The sequence below is a fragment of the Carya illinoinensis genome, chromosome 1 (genome assembly GCF_018687715.1).
Source record: "Carya illinoinensis cultivar Pawnee chromosome 1, C.illinoinensisPawnee_v1, whole genome shotgun sequence".
In the NCBI taxonomy this organism is placed as follows: domain Eukaryota; kingdom Viridiplantae; phylum Streptophyta; class Magnoliopsida; order Fagales; family Juglandaceae; genus Carya; species Carya illinoinensis.
The window spans coordinates 15,895,971-15,920,802 of NC_056752.1; the positions used below are offsets into that span (position 1 = coordinate 15,895,971).

The following is a 24,832-nucleotide window of genomic DNA, read 5'->3' on the forward strand; positions in this document are numbered from 1 at the left end:
GGTATTAAATCTGTTTGGTATTCTCTGATTTCCTGTTGTAATCTAGAAAGCAAAATATGTTTGCTATGCCACAGGTCTCTTTTGAATGAATATGGTTTCCAATTGTAATCTAGAATGAAAATCAATGCTAGAGAAACCTGAAAAGAAGTTTTTATTTTCACAAGAGAACTAATTAACTTGCAGTGCAAAAACAAAAAATATACTAAATGTCATGTCTACTAGCTATTTCCAGTCAAATTATATATCAAAAAGATCATGTAATCTAACCGCATTAATAATTAGCATCTAAATTTTATATTTACAATATATATTTTTGTGACTCCTAACATTTCAAGGGAATCCCAAATATCCAACCATGCCTTCAAAAGGTGGTGAAGAATTTGATGTTGTCCTGCTTTACGGAATAATATTGAGGAAGAGTAGTATAATTGTGTGTGTGAGAGAGTGAATAAAGTTCCAAACGAGTTCAGTAATCATTAAGCAAAGTAGAAGTTCTTACTTTCTGCTTGATTTTGTTGGGTACTCATGTTGTAATATACTTCTAGTGTAGTTTATATATATAATATTCAATATTATTCGGATTCAATATTATATATATAATATTCAATATGTAATATATATAACATTGTTTTATTTTGGATGAAGGATTTTGGATGAAGTTCGGATAGTGATGACGTTGAGATAGTAACGAGTATAAACTGTCCACAAGGCATGGTAAATGAAACATTTGAGGATGAAACTGTAGAAGAGTAATGTGATGTGAGCATGGGAGATGGATTGGATATGGAAGACGTCGTGAATTTGGGAGATCGTGATGGAGTTGGAGTGAATGTGGGAGATGGAGTCAATTTGATTTCCACTTCCAGTAGTGGAAATTTTGAACCATTTGTTGGGAAGGAATTTGATGAGGTCGAGGATGCATAAGCATTTTATAAGGTGTATGTAAGATGAAAAGGTTTTGCAATGAGGACCAACCATACAGTATTATCGAGAGAGGACAGAAAATTACAAGGAGTACACTATATTTGTACAAGGGAGGGGTTTAAGCGTGAAAGTCTAAAACAAAAAGAAAGAAAAATTTTCGAACATGCTAAAACAAAGATTAGGTGTAAAGCACTATATGTATAAAAAAGGGTGGTGAAAGGTGGATAGCATGCAAGTTTGTGCCTAAACACAATCATGATCTACTCACACCAAGAAATACCAGCTTGCTCTGTGGGCATAGAGGAGTGACACGTGCGCAAAAAAAAAAAAAAAACTCATTCTCACTTTGAAGGAGTCCGGTGTATCGACAATGAAGATAATGTCGGTGTTGAGCAAAAAATTAGGTGGTAATTTTAACATTGGTTGTATTGGTAAGGATGTCAAGAATTATTTAAAAAATAAAAGAAGAAAATTTTTTGAAGAAGGAGATGTACAAAAGTTGTATGTATACTTTCTTGATCAATAGTGTAAAGAACATGGGTTTGTGTACTTTATGCAGGTTGATGAGAACGGGTGTATGGTAAGCTGTTTTTGGGCAGATGCAAGATCAAGGTTTGCATATCAATATTTTGAAGATGTTGTGACATTTGATGCAACATATCTCACAAATATTTATAAGATGTCATTTGTGCTATTTTTAAAAGTTAATCATCATCACCAAACCATAATATTTGGTTGTGCGTTATTAGTCAATGAAACAACTGAATCTTATATATGGTTATTGAGAACATGACATAAAACAATGCTTGGGCGTGCCCTTTCAACTATTATTACTGATGATTACAAAGTCATGGCCAAGGCCATTGCAGAGGTACTCCCAAGTACAACTCACCGGTTGTGCTTGTGGCATATTTTAAAACACATGTCTATAACAAGTTTCCAGACTTTTTAAAAGAGTTCGAGAAGGAATGGAGTTCAATAATGGTGAAGTATAGTCTAGTTGGTAATGATTGGCTGCAAAATCTATATAATCGACGAAAGAAGTGGGTTCCCACTTACTTGCGAACCATGTTTTGTGCTGGTTTGTCAACCACGCAAAGGAGTGAGAGTGTAAATAAATTTTTCAAGGATTATGTTCGTTCAAGCATGATGGTGAGTGACTTTGTATATCAGTATGAAAAAGGCTTAGATGCACGCTATTTTAAGGAGAAAGAGAAGGATGTAAGAACGAAATTGACTAAGGTGGTTTTCAAAACATGTTGAGCAATTGAAGAAGAGGCAGCCAGAGTATATACTAGGAAGTCTTTCAAAATATTTCAATATGAGCTATTTAATAGCCAACGGTACAAAGATACCAAAGTTCAAAAAGAGGGTGAAAGTAAGATGTATGAGGTGGCACCTAATGGAAAAGATAAATATGTTGATTATGTGACTTTGGAGAGTAGAGAAGCGAAGACAATATGTACGTATCATATGTTTGAGTTTCTGGGTATTGTTTGTAGGCATATCCTATGTGTCTTTGCAAAAAAATCAAAATTAGACATGTTGCCTTATCACTATGTGGTAGAGAGATGGACAATCAATGCTAAGCGTCAAGCAATACTTGAAATACAAGTTTTTGAGGGGCATGTAATGACACAAGAAGATCGATCCAATAATACGAAGAAAATAAGTTGATGATGCAATTTCACGATATTGTAGAACTTCGCTCACAATCAAGTTTTAGAATGAACTACCTTTCTCTTGCCTTAGAGAAGGTACACAAGGAGTTGCTTTTGATGAAAGATGTTGGAGAAAAAAATTTAGAAGGTAGAGACATGTCACGTAATGATTCCCCTATGTTGAGATCACAAGTAATATCAAATTTCTCACAAACTGTACAAGATCTTCAACGAGTGCCAGCAAAAAAAAGACCAAAATCTTTGAGAGCAAAGAACCCGAAAGAAACTTAAGTAATGAAGAAAAGGCATTGTAGCATTTGCAAGATTAAGGGCCATATAAAGAACAACTGCCCTTCGTTGGGGTATAGTACTTATCAGAAAATTTTGATTTTGTTTTAATCTAATAAGTTCATTTTTTATGATTTTATTGTCTTCCATGTAGGAATCTTGAAAACATAAATGAAGACATATCACAAAGGGTGGATCTTGAAGACCATATCACATGAGGTTGGTGAATTAGTTGGGTGTTGTTGAATTTATGTGCTTATCACCATGTATATTGATTTGATATTTTTAATGTTACAGGAGTTCAATATGGAAAGTGACGGTGTTGTTGAATTTTTGGCGTCAATGTATTTGGACCTATTTATTTGGTACTATGCATTTAGAGCTATGTACTTGGTACTATGTATTTTGACCTCTATGGATTTGGTACATTTTATTTCAACCTATGTATTTAGCCAACAAAGAAAGGAAGTGATCTGATTTCTAGCCAGGGCATGGGATGCACCAATTCTGCTACTTGGGATTCAGAGAACATGGCAGATGTTCTTCACTTAATTTCTTGCTCAGATCATGTAATTAGATGTGGTAATTAAAGTTCTACTTCTAGTAGTTGGTTAGATATGAGAGTATGATAGAATGGAGATTCCAAATTGATATTTAAAGCTGTATAAAATTCTGCTACTTGTGATTCTGCAAGCACAAAAATTCTTGACTTAATTTTTTGTTCAGATCATGTAATTAGATGTGGTAATTAAAGTAGTTTTGTGAGAACATCTATGTTGCCATACTCAGCCCAAGTGCTCTGTTTCATAGCTGGCTATTTGGTTGGCTTTTGTACAAGGAAGTTTATTTAGCAAGTGACACAGATCTATTTCTAAGCTCTGTTTCTGGTGTACTCCACCCAGGTGCTCTATTTTTTTGCTCAACCCAAGTGCTCTATTTCTTTGCTCATTTGGTTAGGGACTTCATAATATTTGAGCCAAAAAAAGCTGTATTTGGTTTGCCTAGAAGCTAAATTTTTCTGCCGTTATTGGTCAGGGACAGTCAAAGACTTGAAATATTAAAATAAACATGAACTAAATATTAAAAACTTAACCCCAGATTTTGGTGCTAGCTAGCTAGGCTGATTAACTAAACATTAACTAAATATTTATATATGATACGTGTAATTGGCAATATATATTTTAAAGAATCTTATATATGGTTTTGGACATTGTCATATGAGAGTATTCCAAAAGATGAAATTGATTTTTTGTTGCGAAACAATAACCCCCTGTTTTGAGCAATATTCACAAGTTTCTAGTTTGAGAAACATCTCCAACTTAACCGAAAAGAAAGTTACACAACCATCAACCAAACAACATCAAGCTCATTTTCAAGGATTACATCATCAAGAAATATTTCAAGGATTACACTCATTGAGCTGATTATCATTCAAACTTCAACATACTTACAGCACAAAGTACAACAATGCATAACCATGACAAGAATAATGTTCCCTTATACTTTCTTTTCCATAGCTTTAAACTTTGCTTCTTCAGCCATTACACATTCTTGATTGATCCTGTCATGCCTTCTTTGAGCTAACTCTAATGTCATTTTGCAATAACTGTTTTGTTCCATTTCAAAATCAATCCATTGAAAAAATGAGCATTGTTTCTTCACCTTATAGTTTGGACAATTAAAAAACTGTATACCAAAACTAGTATGTTTGGTAGAAATCCTTAGCTTTGATGGAATCCCGCAATGGCAAAGTGGTCTCTCCAAAGTAGCAGCTTCATCTTTTGCTCTTGAAGTTCAAGAACTTGAACTAACATTGCTATCATAGTCGTACTGCATTTGCCACATTAATTAATATTAGACATCATAATATAATGATAGAAAAATATTACACTTCCAAGTTTATTACACAACCTGAACAGGCACAAGAAGCTCAATTCATTCTAAGCAGTAAAGAGCTTAACCAGTACAGAGCTTTAACAAGGACTGAACCAATAAAGAGCTTCGACAAGGACTGAACTAGTAAAGAGCTTCATTCTAAGCAAAACTAGACATATTTAGACAATAAAGAAGCATTGCCCAGTATCTATAATTTCTTAATTTATACTTCAATACAAGTTATTTGATATTCAAAATCAAAAGGAAATAAATTTAGCTATTAATTCCAATGCTTGAGTTTGACATACAACCAAAATTGAACTCCTCTGCTTGAACACGACATACAGCTGCCCATACAGATCCGAAATTATATATGTTCAAACAGAATAACCCACAAAACAACCCAAAATAATCCTATAATTTATTAATTTATACTTCAATACAAGTTAAAGCAAATTCAAAATCAAAAGGAAATAAATTTAGCTATTAATTCCAATGCTTGAGTTTGACATACAACCGAAATTGAATTCCTCTGCTTGAACATGACATACAAATGCCCATACAGATTTGAAATTATATATGTTCAAACAGAATAACCCACAAAACAACCCAAAATAATCCACAAGCAGCTGGAAAAAAAAAAAATAGTGAAAACTTGCACTTCAGGGAGCAACTCGAATGCAAACAAAAAACAAAAAGATCCGGAATTATATATGTTCAAACAAAATAACTCACAGAACAACCCAGGAAATAACCTACAAACAGCTGAAAAAATAGTAAAAGTACCTTCATTCTATTTTTCACGATTTGTTCTTCGGTTTTATGGAGATCTAGAGGGAGGGGGTTTTTGGGTTTCAGTTTTATAGAGATCGAGAGGGAGGGCTTTTTTTGTGTTTGGGTTTTATAGAGATCATGAGGGAGGGTTAAGGTAAAACTTCTTTTATGGGTTTTGATTTCATGGATGGGTTTCGGTGGCCAGAGAGAGATGCGAGTATGGGTAGGTTTCATTTTGCTTGGATGGGGATGGGTTTTGTTTTGCGTGGATGGTGATGGGTTTCATTTTGTAGTCACTTGGTTCGAAATAGAGAAGGAGAAGAGCAGATGAATTTTGCATTTTGCAGTCACTTGGTTCGAAACAGACATGGAGAAGAGAAGATGGCTTTCATGTTTTGCAATCACTCGGTTCGAAACAGAGAAGGAGAAGAGAGGAGAGAGATGGCTTTCCATGTCACATGAAGAGAGAGGTTGAGAGGGGGGTGAGGAGAGGGGGGTGAGGAAAGGGGGGCCTTCGATAAAGACGCATTGTAGGATTAGCCGGATATAAGTTATTCTCTTTCTAGATTATAATGTGATGTCCAGGAAGAATCAATTATCCTAAATATATTACTATGAATTAATGAGATAGATGATTCTCTATTAATAGTTTATTTATTGTTTAGATTAATTTGCATATTTAAAATTTATTTTAGTTCTTTTATTAGCTATTAAGTTGATATTTTCTTGCTTTGATTAATTGATTGTATAGTTCCTAATTTCTTAATTATTTTAAATCATTTTTCTGAACTAGTTTATAATTTATTTAGCTTATATTTATTGGTTTCCTAGGTTTTAACAAGTCCCTGTGGGTTCGACCTCATTTTTGCTAAACTATACTTCGGTATAGTTCGTGCACTTGCAAGTACGTTTAAAATTTCACAACAAATTTTTGGCGTCGTTGCCGAGAACTTGGTTAGGAAAACACATTGAATATTGCTTTTTTTTTTTCTTTTAATAGTTGTAGTTAGTGGTTTAGAAAAACAAAAGAAATATTGCATTATTGTGTTGTGTATGAAAATGTGGATACTTGATCATACACTTTGTCTTGTTAGTCTGGATTATGATTTATTGTCTATAACGGTGGAAAACTTTAAGGATGGAAAAACACTTGGGGAATTGTTTCACTTTCACCTCCATCATGTATAGTGTCGCCTACAACTACTGCGATACACTTTGATTTGAAGGCACAAATAATTCAACTTTTACCTACATTTCATGATTTTGAGTGAGAAGATCCTTACATGCATGTAAATGATTTTCTTGAAATTTGTGCTACCTTTATGTTCTAAAACTTTCATTGATGAGTTAGTTTAACTATGCTTGTTTCCCTTCTCTTTAAAGGATAATGCAAAGACTTGGATTAACTCTTTGCCTTCTAGATATATCACTTGGCATATTCTTGTCACAAAGTTTCTCTCTAAATTTTTCCATGCTTTGAGGAGAGAGATTGCTGGTTTTTATTAAAAAGATAATAAAAAATTTTATGAGAGTAGAGAATAAAGACTTGATTCTACAGTGTCCCCACCATGGTTTTGAGACATGGAGATTGGTGTAATATTTTTATAACGGTTTAACTTAGACAAACCATAACATGATTGAGTCGATCAATAGTGGTGGATTTTTTAGTTTAATGGTTGATGAGGCATATAAATTTCTTGAAACTTTATCAAAAAACTCCCAGCAATAGGATTTTTCTAATCGTATAGAGATCATCCTAGACAATTAAGAAAGGAAGTTTGCATGAAATAAGTAAAGATCATGATATTTAGGTTAGATTAGACAATTTGGCTTGTAAGGTAGAAATTTTGACTTTAAGTAGAACCCTGAAAATTTTCAATCAAATTCAAAAGAGAGTATGATCTCTTTGTGCTAGTCCCATGCATATGATACAAACGTGTCCTTCCATATACGCCTACATAGAATGCTATGCTGAGCTAGCAAATGCACTAAATAATTTAGAAAAGTTGTTTGCTAATCCTTTCATAGAGACATTCTGTGATGACCCGCTTTCGCGTGTATTTTCACTGAAGGGTTGTTTTTATTTTAATTAATATATTAGTTTATTTATTTTAATTTATTACGTTTTAAAATTGGTTTTTAATTTATTTGATGTTGTGTTTTATTTATTTTATTTGTTTTACGGTTTTTTAATCTCTTTCTTGGCGGTTTTGTTTTGTTTTCCCGGAGTGAGGATTGGACCTCATCTCTTTCCTACATCTCTTTTTCCCTTTTTTTCCTTTTTCCTTTTTTTTTTCTCTTTTCTTTTTCTTCTTTCTTTTTCTTTTTCTCTTTTTTCTTTCTTTTCTTTTTCTTCTTCCTTCCTCTTCCCCGTGCGCCCGTCGACCCTCTCTCTCTCCTCTCCCACGCCGTAAGTCACCCAACCCCTCGACCCGCTGCCGTCCTGCCGCCGTGCGGCACACTGCCCCCACCGATCGAAGCCCCTCCCTCTGGCGCAACCCCCCACCAAATCCCAGCCTCATCCGGCAGGCCGTTTGGCCGGAAAACGCCCTTGAAGCTCCCACGGTTTTTGCCTCGATCCGCCGCCGTCGCTCCACCTCCAGCCACCACTTCATCACCGGTCCCTTGCCATCCTAACCCACCCATTTTCGGCCCCTAATAGACACCGGAACAGCTCCCACGAGCTAGCTTTCCGTTTTGGGAAATCCGGCCTCCCTCCGCCGTTTCCGCCGCCACCCACAGCCAACCACCACTTCCGATAGCTTCACAATCATCCTTAGACCATTCCCTATCAATCCCAAGCCCTGGTTTGTCCCCGTTCAAAAGTGGGTATTTTACAACCCACGGCCACAGTGAATTTTCACTGTTACGTTGCTTTTTCTCCGCCGTTTGCAACACCGCAAGCTTTCTAAAAATACCATATAGCGCTGTAAGTATTTCCCAAACCCTATTTTCAGATATAAAAATATATTGCTCATTCAATAACTTTATCTGCTGGTTGGTTGATTCTGGACTGAGTCCGAGGAGTTCGGGGGTCGGATGGATGGAGGACAGAATTGCTTGTTTTATTGATATATGTTGGTTGATTATTTTTGTGCATTGATATAGCATTTACATGGTGCATGCACGTGTGTTTTTGTTTAATTGAGAAAAGCCTGTTTAATTTGGCGTAAGTGGACTTACGGGTGCGTGTGTATCACGACCCCAAGCCGGGATGGGGTATTATCTCGGTGGAGCTCCTCTAGTCACTCGGGAGCAGAATAAACTGAGTGATGTCCCTGGGTTGTCGCTGGGCGACGACGGGAGCGGGGGCTAGGGGATGCTTGGCTACGAACGCGCCGGGCACGGAACCAGGCATCGCCCTACGCACCGACTCTATGGCCCTTCGCTGGTGAGGGCTAGAGGATGCTTGGCTACGAATGCGCGGGGCGCAGAACTGGGCATCGCTCGTTAGGTGTCACATGCGTGGTGGTACTCTGCGGTGTGGCACTGGAGCCAAGGTGTTCGGATGACCCCTAGGGGAGGTCATGGTGCATACGGATAAAATGGATAATGGTTTGAGATGGATATGGGCCAAATGTGACTTTTGGCGTGATATTTGGAAAGGGTTTGTTTTCGGGCCAATTGAGTTTTTTGGCGTGCGTGGAAAAATATGTTTTTATGGGTTTTACGCATTGGCATCACTTCATGCATATTGTTTGAGTTCTATATGCTTTTATCTGGTGGTGTTTGGATTTTACTTACCTGCGGTACCATTTTTGGTTCCGTAGATTTTGGTGCAAGATTCGAGGAGGAGGAGGAGGCTGAGCCCGAGGATGCGGCTCCGCCGGGGTGCTAAAGTTTATGCTTTGTATTTAGTTTAAAACTATATTTGTGTTTTTGTAATATTTTATTTATGTATGTTTTAAAACAGCTTGTATTATATTAAGAAAAAATTCTGGTACTTAGTTATATGACTTTCGTTATCCGCTGCGTGTTTCTTCTTGCACATATGTTGCTTTTGCACACACTTGGTACTCGTCGATAGGGTGGTGACCCGGGTTGTCACCATCCGGACGTCTCGATTTCTCCGTGTCCGTGCGTGGGGATTTGGGGGCGTCACACATTCAATCCTAAGTGGTAGAACCAACCTAGTTTTTTCTATAGACATAATCAACCTCCCATGAATTTAGGTGGACCACAAATGCAGCAATTTCAAAATTAGAGAGTCAAGTAGGACAACTGGCCACCCATGTTGTTGACAGGGAGAAAGGGAAATCCTCAAGTCAGTCCATACCCAATCTAGAAGGGCAATATGCCCTTAATAATGCATTCAATTCTACTCAGGGACATGAGCATGTTTAGTCCATTACCACCCTCAGGTCGGGTAAGTAGATTGACAATCAAGTTGAAGTACTAGGAGATGAGGAGTTAAACTCCACAGAGAAAAAGAATGTCAATCCAATGTCCATCAAACTTCTAGATTCTAGTCCTTCTGAGACGGTTAAGAAATTTGTTCCTAAACCTTAATGTCCTTAGAGGTTGGCAACTTCTCAGAAAAATGCTAAATGTGATGATATTTTGGAGGTGTTTAAGCAAGTACAAGTTAATATAGCATTCTTTGATGCAATTCAACAAGTACTTGCTTATGCAAAATTTCTGAAAGATCTTGTTACAATAAAAAGAAATACCAATGTTCAAAAAAAGGCATTTTTTACTTAACAAACCAATTCTGTCATTCAAACCAAATATCCGATCAAATACAGGGATCATGGATCTCCTACAATTCCATGTAAGATTGTGAATCATCACAATAAGAAAGCTTTGTTAGATTTGGGGGCGAGTGTGAACCTACTACCGTATTCTGTATATTTGCAGTTAGGCTTAGGGGAGCTAAAACTCACTTAAATGATAATTCAGTTAGCCAAAAGGTTTGTTAAGATCCCTAGAGGTATTAAGGATGTATTGATCAAAGTTGATTCATTCTATTTTCTAGTGGATTTTGTGGTAGACACTTGTTTGGTTAACCAAAACCAAAAAACTCATCTCATCCCATATCAACTCATCATTACAACTTTTCCAAATCCCAATACAAAATATAATAAATAATTTAATTTTTTCAAATCCCAATATAAAATTAATTTTAGAAAATTATATTATAGCAATATTTTATTCATTACTATTTAAAACATCTCATCTCATCTGTGTAACTAAATGGGGAACCCACTCAAAATGTTAGAACACAAATCCATGTTATTTTGGGTCGCACTTTCTTTGCCACATCTAATACTTTAATCAATTGTTGAGGTGGTGTGATAAAATTATTTTGGGAACATGACTATTGAGCTTAATATTTTCCACATAAGCAAGAAAATACCAGATGATGAAGATGTTTGTAAGGTTAATATGATTGAAAGCCTTGTTCAGGACACTTTAATACAAGAAAGTTGTGAGAACTCTCTAGAAGCTCATCATACTCATTTGGGTGCAATTTTGATATTGAGGAATCATATAAGAAACGAATGAAAATGATTCATGATCGAAATATATTCGTAAAATCTTTTGAACCATGTCAAAAAGTGCTTCTTTATAATTCTCGTTCACATATTTTCTCAGGACAATTACGATCTAGATGGATTTGGTTGTTCATAGCGTGCATAGTGTATCCACACGGGACAGTTGAGATTGAAAATCTTAAAAATAGTGATATTTTTAAAGTTAATGGTCGATATTTGAAACCATTTTTAAACATTGAGAATTCAGAAGTTAAAAAAGTGATACTAGAGGATCTTGCTTATCAGGAATAATATATAGTTTTGTTAAAGATTTTTTTTTTTTTTTTCAAAAAAACAGCAAAAGATTTTGCATTTTTTTTTCTCTCTTTTCATTTTCAATTGATCTCTATTTTAGTACCTATTTTGTAGGATATTAATCAGCTTGGTCAGGTAATCTCCTTGCCCACTTCTATTGTTTTGAATTCTCATGTCATATTATATTTTGGTTATATATATTGAAAACATCTATTTAACACTACAAGAAATTAGGTCTTTTCCAGCGCTTAAAATCGCTGCAAATAAGCATATAAATTAAAGCATATACTCCTTTCCAGCGCTTTTAAATTCCTTGCACAGTCGCCGCTATTATCGCGTCTTTTTTGCCTAAAGCAACGAAACAAAATATATCGCTGTTTATAACCATTTTTGCAGCGCTTTTTTTTCCTTGCTAATCCTACCAAAATCGTTGCAACTACCAGCAAGCCCATAAAGGCATATCGCTGAGAAATCTATATTACAGCATATTAAATCCTTGCAAATACTCAATAAATCGCTGCAATTAATATACAGAAATTACAGCGAATATAATCAAAATTATTGCAAATATCTATTTTCAGCGTAATTTAGATGCTAAAAATATATCTAAAACCGCTGCAATTAGATAAAAAAAACTGTTGATAATTTGCTTATATTGTCTGAAAAATTGTTGCAAACAAGTAATTGCAGCATTAAAAATCACTGAAATTACTCTCAAAAGCGTTGGAATTGATATTCAAATAGCAGCGATTTACATAAAAATTGTTGGAAATAGTTAGTTGCAGCATTATTTAGCTGTAATAATACACCTAAAATCGCTGCAAATGCGAAAAACTGTTGCAAATTTGATGTGAACATGTCTGGGAAATTGCTATTAACTTTTAATGGCAGCATTAAAAAGCGCTGTATTTACACTTAAAATCACTGGAATTAAGTTTTCAATAGCAGCAATTTTTTTATTAACTGTTGCAAATTCTTTTTTCCAGCGTAATACAAATGCTGAAAATTCAACTAAATGTGCTGGAAATAGCTAAAACTGTTGCAAATTTGTCCATGGCTGTATGTGAAATCGTTGTTAAAGTATAATTGTAGTATCTAAAATCACTGGAATTAATATAAGATCGCTGTTATTAAATTGCTCAATTCCAGTGATTTATTTAAAAATTGTTAGAAATAATATTTTTAGCTCAATAAAAATGCTGAAAGTAGCCTAAAAGCGCTGAAATAGTGGTAATAAATTGCAGCGATTTCTTTGAAAATTGTTGCAAATAATGTAATGCAGCGTAATAAAAATGCTGGGAAAATATTAGACATGCATGGTAATGGGTGATTTACTGTTGCAAGATGTGAATTAAAATCGTTGTTAAAGGATAATTGCAGCATTTAAAATCTCTGCAATTACTCTGAAAAGTGCAGCTATGAATTATATTTCATTTTTTTTTCTCGTTATCTCGCTCGCCTGATATATTTGTTATATATATAACCATATTTTTCAAACTTAGTAAGAAATATAATGATGGAAATTTAGTAATGTTCACATATTTAGTCATGATATTACCTAGCCCCCTTAATCAATTAACTTTTTCTTAATACCTTGAACTTCACTTAATTTATGTAATTTAATTGTTATTAATTAACAACAATTAATTACATAACTTCATTGGCATCACCCCAAATTTAAAATTTCCTACATGAACCATTCACACATAAACCTATATCCAATTCTATTCCATTGCTATATAACACTTATAGTTTTGACAACACCCATTTTAGAAATATACAAAATATAGAGAAAAATTCTTTCACTACTTTCATTATATGAAAAAACCTGATCCTGAGGAATATAATAAATCAAACACATTCATGAATATAAACACCAATGGAAAATTCACATTAATGTGCAGTCATGGGCTATATACATTGGGGTGGACCAATTTCTACTTGCAAAGCCTGCCGTACTTACAAACTACTAAATATATAGATCCCATTTCTTGCTCCTAAACATTAATTAAAAATCTCCACATTCATCAACAATTGTTCAATTGTCCTGCTTTTCTATAGTTAGAATTAGTTCATGTCACCTGTAACAATGTGCACTTGGGCATTGGGTAGAATAGCTTCAACACGTCTGCATCAAGTGGGGGGGGGATTTATTTCCAGCACTTTTAAATTTTCAATCTCTCTGATCCATTCTGTCAATGACCATATAGATTTTCAAAACGTAAACCGATTAATTTAATATAGGAAACATTGAAGAAGCTGAACAAGAAAATAATACTCAATTAGGCCTGTAACTTTAATCTTCATTCATTATCACCAATTGCCAAAATGGCAAACATAAGGTCTAAATCTAAAATCTAGAAATGGATTTTAAGTCATTTAAGCAAAACACCCTTAAGCACGAAACTAGCACTTTAATATTTCTGCTTGTAAATAATTACACTGTAAAGATGTTTGAAAGAAACACACACAATCGCTCTAGAGGGTGTTACTCAATTTATACAAACAGTATATATATATATATATATGCATCTGAAACTAATTATCCTACCAGTAATTACATGCAGTACTCACATACAACTTGTATAGCTGTACATATTTAATATAAAGTTCAATATTGTTGATGATCTTCAGAAGTCATTTCTAGATTTATTAGTTTATTACATCACTGCTGAACCCAAAACACCCAAGTAAATACATCAAAGCTTATATTATACCTTACGCATGTACTTTAGAAATATTCCTTGTGCTATGGTTCTAATCTACTGCAAATTGCCTCAAACATCGATGAGCATAAAGTTCTAGACTCTTAACATAAATATCCAAAAATCAGGTCTATGAGATAGGATAATACCTTATCAATGTATGGCCACATATCATAACTTGTATTGCCAGCTTTAGTCTACCTGCATAATTATGCAAATGATCAACCACTATTGAAATTGATTTACTTTTAAGAGCATCCACAGAATGTATAACTAAAAGTTCTAACATGGCTGTATGGCAGCTCTATTATATTCATTTTAGCAGTACACAACCCAGAATTTGATGCTCCACTGCACATATTGAGGTTACAAGTTACCCACCATATATTTTTACCCAACACAAGAGGTAGAAAAAATCACCTGCTGAAATTAGGTTAATATAATATGAAAAGAAACATGTAGGCCTTCATCTAATTAGAAATTGTCTCCATCAAAATATGCATACTAAAGTCGACATGCAGAAACCTGGTTGGTCTTTTTCTGTGTGTTTATAACAGAAAATCTACATTTAAAGCCATATTAAGTCTTGGAAAAATAAACCACTTTGGCCAATAGTTTTAAATTCTGTATATCAGTTTGCTAAGAACGCAAAATGACAGTTGCCTCTAAAAACATGTTTAGAAGTGTGTCTGTAGAGTTTCAAGTAAATATGGCAGAAAAATCACATAAATAATCTCAAGTCATACAGCTTGCTAATATGGACTTGTAATTACATATATTGACAACTATTAACAACATGGACATAAAAATAGCTGCCTTACAAACATTTTCCAACATGCACACCTGCAAGGTGACCCATAGACAGCTCTAACATATGCATTTGATCAGTACACAACCCAGAAAAAAGGCCTCCAAGGCAGCATATCAGTATCTTTTTACCCACCATTTATTTTTCCCAACACTCAAGGTAGGAAAAACTCACCATGTACATGGGTTGGCTCTAATATGAACCAGAAACTTGTAGAGATTCATCTAATTAGAAATTGTCTCCAACAATTATTGCATACTAAATAGCAGCATTTTTCAAAACTGGTTGGTCTTTTTCATAGCAGCGTTTATAACAGAAAAATTGTAAGTAAAGCCATATAATATCTGAAAACCAAAACCCATTTTGCAACTTATAAATGCTGAGTATATCAGTTTGGGCGGAACCCAAAAATATATGGTGCCTCTAAAATATATTTAGAAGTGTGTGTCTGTAGGGTTGCAAGTAAAATTTTCCAGTGTGATAAATAATCTCAAGTCATACATGTTATTAATATAGACTTGTAATTACACTTAGAGTATATATTGACAACTATTAATGGTCAAATAGAGCATAAAAATAGACCCATACAAACATATATGCAACCTGCACACCTTTATACTCTAAATAAGTTACCACAGACAGCTCTAACACTCCCATCTCAGCATTACACAACCTAGAAAAAATCCGAACAAGGCAGCATATTTGTATACAAGTTACCCACCATTTATTTTTTCCAACACAAGAAATATTGAAAAAACTCACCATATTGGTGGGTTAATATAATATGAAAAGAAACATACAAATATTCATCTAAATAGAAATTGTCTCCAACAATTTATGCATACTAAATTCTCCATTTTTCTAATCTGGTTTGGTCTTTTTCTTGTGTGTGTTTATAACAGAAAATATATATTTCATTGCCTTACAAGTTTGAAATTATCAGTTTGGTAACAACCCAAAAATTGCTGCAACAAACATATATATATTCGTGTGCCAATGTAGAGTTGCAAGTAAATTTTTGTGATGAAGAATACTTAATCTCAAGTCATACATTTGAGTAATACTTGAGACTTGTAATTACAGTTAGAATATATACTGACAACTATTAACAACAATTTGCATAAAAACAGACCCATACAAACGTTCCCTTTAGACTTGACTGTAATCATCACCCACAGACAGCTCTAACATATTGATTTTAGCAGTATGGGTGTATAAGAAAAAGTGCTCCAATACTACATATTTGTATACAAACTTAACCACCATATATGCAGAACCCAACACAAAACTTTAAAATGCTCATAAGATTGCTGGGTTAATATAATATGAATCGAAACAGCAAATTTCATCTAATTATAAATGCTCTCCAACAAAATGCCAATACTAAATTCTCCATTTTTCAAAACTAGTTGATCTTTTTCCTTTGTGCGTTTATAACAGGATTGAAACAGGAAAAAAAAAAACCCCGGGATGGCTTGGAAATTTTGTTTATGTCAGTTTACATAAGAACCCAAAAAACAGTTGCTAAACCTAAAATATTTTGCTAAAGTGTGTGCTGTAGAGTTGCAAGTAAGTTTGAAAAGTTGTGTTATATATTCTCATTACATCCTGAGAATGAGAATGGACTTGTAATTACAGTTAGAGTATATATTGACAATTATTACCAACAAAATGCATAAAACTAGTACCCATACCAAACTATTCCAACATGCTTGAACCTGTAATCATCACCCACATACAGCCCCCCAGTTGCCAAACGTGAGGTAATAATCCTCATTTCTAAGCAAAGTCTCATCTAGACCCACAAGTATGATGGAGAAAATGTTTGAGAAAATACAATCTACTGCAATCTTTTTCAAATACAATTTACTATCTAAACTTGATCCAAAAACCAGACACTATGGGTATATGCAAGGGCATATTCCAGCTTAAAAACAACAACCAATTGGTTAACTCCCAATTGTGCATATAGTGTATCATATTCAAAAACATTAAAAATTAACTCATCTAACTAGATCATCATATGATTATTCTGCTCCTGATATAGTATTCATTCACTTAATGTAACCCCAAGATGAAAATATGTACTTTTCATTTAATACTCTAGCCTGGAAGTTGGAGATACATATCTTTAAGACTATGCCTTAGGCAAATGCTATATGTTTTAAAGACCAATGGTGAAGCTTTGCTTTAAGCCATAACCTAGGGGTGATCTTTTTCACCATGCACTCAGCCCCTTGGGTGTTTTTGGTGACTCAACAATTCTTGTTCTATTCCTTTAAACAGAGAAGAATAGTTTATATCATTGTTCTATTCGATGGTATTTATACTTTACTGTTTACATTCTTTGTAGGATTGATTATTTTAATTAAATGTTAGGGATGCATACTAGATGTTCCCTCTCCCCTCTAATTTTCCAACAACATTCATCCAAAATTTGGTATGGAGTGATGAGTTATCTCTAGCTAACTTTAGAATAATATGTTGCTTTTGCATGCAATGGTGAATCTAGGAGAAATTTCAGGTAATGTCATTATTCAATGTTGTCACACCATTGCCCTTATCAACCTCAACCATCTCCTCAAACTCTTAAAAGTCATCCAAATCATTGCTAGCATATTGAAAATAACTGAAAAATTAGGCTTAATCTTAATCACCAACCTTTAATTAGCATCAGAATTGGAAAATTGGACGTGAAAGAAAATGGTCACCCACAAAACATCCAAGTGTGCATCCAGTTTGCATGTCCAACTGCTCCATCAAAATGGATGTTCCTGAATTAAATGAACAGCCATTTAAGGCCTGTTAGTATATCAGAAAATTTAATGTTAATATAGAGAACAAAAAATATGAAACATAGAAGGCACAACGTCCACCTAAATGAAAGTATGAGAAGGGATCTTGCAATTACATAACTTCTTTCTAGTAAAATCTCCTACACGGATAATAAATACCTACATTCTTAATTGGTGTTTATGGTGCTTCAAAGCATTTTCAGCCCACATTTTCCGGAAAACAACTTACACAAGTAATCCCCCCACTGCCCAAATGCCTCATTTTTCAAAACCTTACATTCTTTATATATATATATAAGTTTTCATTTATAGTTTGGCCACCCACCATCTCCCACTACAAAAAATATCCCCAAAATACTCAAAAAATCCATGAAGTTGATGTCTTGGCCCTCACTAAGTCTCTCCACGAGACTTAGTGAATGTTGCAGTCTTCACTGGACTCATTGTTGCCAGAATTATCAACGAAGCAACTGCTGCTGCCATCGCTTATGGTCTAGACAAGAAGGGTGGTGAAAAGAACATCCTTGTGTTTGACCTTGGTGGTGGGACATTTGATGTCAGTATCTTGACAATTGATTCAGAGGTTTTTGAGGTTCTTGCCACTAATGGAGACACTCATCTTGGAGGTTAGACCATATATTCTTTGCCACTTTTTTATTGGTTGTTAAGTTTTCTGTAAGAGAAGACATGGATTGAAAGGAGCAGTATATTATATATGTTCTTGGATGCCTATATAAAATTTTGATTAAGTCTGAAAGTTTCCAGTCTCCTAGAGATTAATTAGGGTGATTTGACTACTTTGACTGCAACAAACCCTAGAGGGTTTCAGATTGTGTACTTCAACACTGTTTAGTGGTTCAGTATGTTTTATTTATCATAAGAAAGGCAGATATAAGAGTATTATGTATACAAGCAAATGCCAAGTATCTGTTTTTTATGAGACAGAAGTTTGTATTAAGCTCCCCTATAAGTTAAAATTTCGTGCTCTAAGGAAGGTCAATTTCCTTGCAGGTGAGGATTTTAATCATAGAATTATGGACTATTTCATCAAATTGATATATATATATGTATGGCAAGGACATCAGCAAGGAAAACAGAGCTCTTGGGAAGCTGAGGAGGGAAAGTGAGCGCGCCAAGAGAGCTCTTAGCAGCGAACACCAAGTCCGTGTCAAGATTGAATCACTTTGTGATGGTGTTGACTTCTCTGAACCACTGACCCGAGCTAGATTTGAGGAGCTGAATTAAAGATTTGGACTGAAAGACCATTAGTCCATCTTAACAAGGCTATGGAAGATGCCGGTTTGGAGAAGATAAAAATTGATGAAATTGTGCTTGTTGGTGGAAGCACTAGGATTCCAAATGTTCAACAGCTTCTTAAGGACTAAAAATCTAGAAACTCACCAAACAAAGCTGTGAACCCAGATGAGGCAGTTGCTTATGGTGCTGCTGTACAAGGAAGCATATTGAGTGGAGAGGGTGGTGAAGAAACTAAAGGTACTACTTTTCTTTTCATATTATATGTTTGCAATAATCTTATCCATGAGATGGTGCTACCATAATGTAGAGAACTATATGGGCAGCACTGACAATGTGCCTTGTGGGATTCTTGATGCTATTATCGCATTTTCTGTTACGTGGCTCCACTGACCCTTGGAATTGAAACTGTTGGTAGAGTGATGTGGAAATTGATCCCAAGAGACACTATTATCCCAACTGAAGAAATCGCAGGTTTTCACCACTTACCAGGATCAGTAGACTACCGGTACCGTGCTAATATGGTACCGGCACGTTGTTTATTTTTCTTCCAGCATGGAAAATTTTTTTCATAGTTGTGTCTTAGCTTTCTTGAACTGTTAATCTAAAAGTTGGATGCTCCTATTATGATACTAGGTCTTTGAAGGTGAAAGGAGTCTTATAAAGGATTGCATATTAAGTCTCGGGAAATATAAATTCTAAATAGAGCAGAATTCCTCCAGGTCCAAGGTTTGCTTTCTGACATGCAGAAAATGTTTATCAATAGGGTTGGCTCAACCAGTAGTTAGTGCCTCTCAGAACTCTATTACCTTCCCTTCTTACTTAATAGTTGATGACGGTAAGGGTGATAGAGCAATTCACACAAATGGGCTGACATTCATGTTAGCTGCAACAATTTAAGCCATGGTACCATGGTAGCATATTACATCTCCGATGCTTAATTATCCAAAAAGCATATTGGATTCAGCTAAAGTGCACATAACAAATGTTAGCTAACAACTATTAATGGCCACATACAAATGACTGTCAGAAAATAGTTTAAGCTTCTCTAAATACATAAGTGTTACTCAGGAATTACTCTAGAAAGAAAAGTTTGAAACACAAAAACCAGGAGCCGTTGTTGTCTTTAGAGTGCATAGATGTGGGTTAGGCTTAAAATCTATGATGTTTGTAACATAAGAACCCCACTCTAGCTTGGATTTAGCTAGAGTGGCTAGCAAATTTAAGTGACCCAGAAAATATAATGAATGCAGTTTACAAATTGCAACTAGAACATATCATCAATAAATAACAACAAATAATAACACAATCATATATTTGTTTTCAAAACAGTCTCTCTTCAATGTGAGCAAAACCATCATGTAAAATCCCCATTTATTCCTCTTTTAAGTTGTGTTTACCACAAAAGCAGAACAACTAGAACATAGCATCAATAAATAGCAGCAATTAATCCCATTGCCTTTAGGTAGTTGATCAGAAGACAGGGGCTCATGGAAGAGTTAATTGATGGAAAGATTGTTTTGGGAGATATGGGAGAGGGGACAATCTGAGTCATTCTTCATTATAAATTCACATGACAATCATGTGTGTGTATATATATATATATCTCCCCCAAGCAATTCTAACTACAGACAGACCATCTCATGAGAGCTTCTTTTGAAAGATTTGATTTATCATGTAGTCTTAATAAGGTCATGTGTAGATTGGATATCATTCATGCATGATTTTTGGTGGATCCATGCCAGATATCCATGAGAATCAAACTTACTGGAGCAAATTGGAGATTATATATACTTATAATCAAAAGAAAATAATATTAATATAAAAAATAAATAAATATATTAGCATTGGTCAATTTTCTCAAAATTAAAATTATTTTGAAAATTAGTACCTGCCTCAAATTACATTCATGCCGGCCACTCCGGTCCTTTGCTTGAGTTAAATGTGCTGAAATATTAGTAGGTAGCCTTAAAGATCTCCACAAGAACACTAGAGAAAATCAAAACACCAAACTCAAAACCTCAAAAGACATGAAAAGATACAAAAGCCCACAAAAGAAAATAAGACCACAAAAACTTTTTTAAAAAAGGCCATCTCTTTAAGTACATGATGGAGATGAAAACGGCCTAGAGCAAATTTAAGAGAGAGTCTGCAATCATATAACAAGTACAAGCATCATGAATGGCATACTTGACCTGTTCATGAGAGAAAACCCTAGCACTCCAGTCTGAGAAACTTGCACTTTTTGGTCCACAAAACACACGTTCTCATCACTCAAAAACTTCTTGATAGATTCAGGAAATGAATCTATGCAGTGCAACTGAACTATCAGGCATTGAGTCCCAACACAAAGGATTAGCAAAGCTGCACCATTGTAATTTGGAATGCACTTAATATCAAATGTGAAAAGGATTAACAAAAGGCTTTTCGAGTGCAGACCTTAACTCTGTAATATGGGCATCTACAAGAACACCACGGTCTACTACACTTGCCTTAAAGCTTTACATCAACTCCTTGTATTTCTATGTCATACATGCACATTTTGGATAGGACTGAAACAGGAATCATGGTGGTACGTTGTTTTTCTAATTTCTACAGCCTAGCTTCCGCTGCCACTTCTCACAAGAAGCTGATCATCATGTACTGAACATGGCCTAGGAATAGCACTAGCTCCATTGAACCGTTTATAGAAGAAGTATGAGAGTTTGGTGGTTTGGTGGTGTAGCTGCTGTAATTTAATTAATTACTTGAAGTTTATTAGTCACACATAAGTCAGTTGAATGTCTTCTTAGCACCTAAATTCTCTTGACGCTACAACTGAATGCTAGGGTTCTACAATATGGTATTGTCGATGAGCATTCAAATTAGTTTTCTAGAGTTTAATTTTGAGGGAGAAATTGCATTTTTCCAGCGTTAGCCACTCATTTTGCAATAGGATCACTAAACTATCAAAATTATCATTTTATCCCCTAATCTAAAACAAAATTTTCCACTTACCCCCACTTTGCAGAATTGGCCATTAAGATCATCACCATCTCATGTCACTTACTTTTTAGTAGAATGTTTTGATGCTACACATGAATCTACATATCTATGAGCCCATGATGTTAATCTAAATTCTCAAAAAAAAAACTCCTATGGTTTAATTTTCATTTCTAATTTATCTCACTAGTTAGGGAATCATTTTTATCTGGGAATATATAGATCATCATGTTGTACTGTAGCTAGCTAGTCCTAGCTCCAACTATCAGATCATTAATTGCTTGTATTATGGTTCAAGGTTTGGCACTAAAATATATCACTAGTGTGTATTTATTGGTAATTTTTGTCTTCCTAGCTAGCTAGCGAATTAGCAAGCTTCTCATGTCTTTAATTTGTGTTTGCTGCAGTATATCTTTCTGATCATCTACGTATGTTGAGATTGAAGCCTGTCAGAAAGCCTCCAAATTTTGAAGGTATTGGAATAATAAATTACTTGCAGTCTTAATTAGCTTTATACCTGAACATCCTTATTAGTACTTTCATATATGGTATTTAAGATCAGATTAGGATCTGAGCTGCACTGAGGAGATTTGCATGATTAATTCTAGAAAACCAGAAACACTATGAATTGGAGTACATGGTCAATCGCTAGCACGTACGGTTGTTAGGAAATATACATTGGAATTCATACTTCTAATAAACAAAGTATTACAAGCTCAAATTTATAGTCTCTGTTTGATAACTACTTAATACCAAGCTTGAACTACTTGACTTAAACAAATGGAAAATGATACTCTTGCTACTCAATTACAACTTATCTACTATATATTCTTTTTGTAATTGATTTTTTTTTATTTTTTATTTTACTTAATAATTAAGGAGGTGAGTATTAGTAAAGTTATATATTTTTGTAATTTTTCCTTAATGATTAAGGATGTTAAAAAAATACTTAAAAGAAAATAAAATAAAAATAAAAATAAAAACTTGAAATGCACTTGAGTGGTAGATGCATCTGGTTTAGAAATACAGAAGTTTTCTGGGTATTCTTGTTAAAATCGCTGCTTCTGGTTCAGAAATATAGAAGTTCTATTTGCTTAATGCCATTTATTATCTAATGCACACACCCTTTCCTCCAAACACAACAAGCAGCTACACAACCAGTATACCTAAAACACACGCACATGCACATCAATTTCCCATCACTTAGCAAAAAATACAAGTGTACATCTGAAAAAGGACAACGTTTGTAATGCAACCTACTCGTAAAGGGGTTTCATAAATTCACAAGAAATAGGAGATACCTTAGGCCTCGTTTGATCATTCTGAAAAATAGAGGACTAGGCACTTCGGACTAGAAATGTAGGCACGAAATCGTCTATTCCAGCGAAGGTGGAAACGTAGTCATTCAGCTTCCCAAACAGAGACGCCAATTGCCAAATAAAATGGAAGGACGTGTGCACGAAACTAGGGTTTGATCGTTGGGAGATCAAAATCTTCTTTGAAAAATCTGAACGAATACAACGCCGAAAATGGAATGAAAGCTTAATGGGAGAAATTGTTGGAAAGTGGCTAGAGGTGGAGGAGCTCAAGCCACTTGAGAACGCAAGGAAACTAGGTTTTCGTTGGGGTGGATTGAGCTACGACGAAGCTTGATGGGAACGGGTTGAAGTTTTCTCAGGACTGTTGCAAATCGGTAAAAGTGAGGAAATGTGAGGGCAAAAAAACTTGGGGGGAAATATAAAAGTACTGAAATAAGGTGTTTGGCGTGCCAATGAGTTATAGTAGCAAAAGATACAGCGCTGCAAAATCACTTTGCTAACTCGGACGGAAAATATCGTTGTAATAAATCTAAAAAGTGCTACAATTTTCGGCAAGGAACAGGCTTTTTTTTTTTTTGCAGCATTAATTTTCATTGTAATAAGTAAAAAATCACTGCAAAAAGTCTTAAAAGAAAATTACTATTTTACAAGTATGCAGCGTCCTCAAATCGTTGCTTTTAATATGCTACTGCAGCGATTTTAATTTCAACAAAAATAAAATCGCTGGAAAAAGTCCGATTTCTTGTAGTGTAAGCATATAATCTTCATATTGAGGACAATATTAGATTTAAGTTGGGAGAATTGTTCTATTGTAAGTTGATATCATTTGATGGTTATGAGTTTTTCTTCTTTTTGTGTCATTATTATCTTTTGTCTTTCAAAAAAAAAAAAAAAAAAAAATCCTTAGTACAAGTTTATATGGTGTTCATTATACTACTTTTATATAAAGTATTTCACTATTTTCATGCTCACTTTATTACACAATCACGTAGCTACACATACATGACACCTTATTGATGGATAAATGTGGTTAGAAAATCTTGAAGATAACAATGTAGAGACTGTTAGCCCTTGTAAGTTTTGAGCCTATTCATTTTTTTTAGAGGGTTATGTCGTCTTTTACTCTAAATATTCAATTGAAAGTGCAAAACAAAATTATTGTTTTAGTCTCATTATTCCTTCTTTTGGCCAAATGCAAAATAAATTTTTATGCCACATTTTAATCTAAGAAAGCCATGGAGGTTGAAGAATTGTGCCAGTCTTTGAGAGTTGAGATTATCTCATTTTTGTTTATTTTGGGTCTGAAGTTTGTTTTTTTGATACATTGCCACTAGTCACCCCATTGAATTGTTTGATTCGCCTTTTTTTCTTAAACCTCTTTTCTCAAAGTGTTTCATGAATTGACTTTTTCAATCTAAATTAGTGTGAGAATTGAAATAAATAAATAAATAAACAAAAAAAAAATAAATAAATAAAGATGAAAGGATGAAAAAAAAAAGATGGTCAAATTGAAGAAGTGTACCAAGAAAAAAGTATATAGTGCTTCATTGTAAATGTTGGAAAAATGAATGAAATGAAAATTTCAAAGAGAATTGAAAGTCCAATTATTCTGAAAAATACTTCTTATTTTTACCATTACTCAAATATTATATATTTCC

The 24,832-nt window shown here is 34.5% G+C and overlaps 1 pseudogene; it reads left to right on the forward strand.

Annotated features, from left to right (window-relative positions):
* Positions 1 to 765: 765 nt before the first annotated feature.
* Positions 766 to 19,575, forward strand: LOC122310987 (annotated as a pseudogene).
* Positions 19,576 to 24,832: the final 5,257 nt, after the last annotated feature.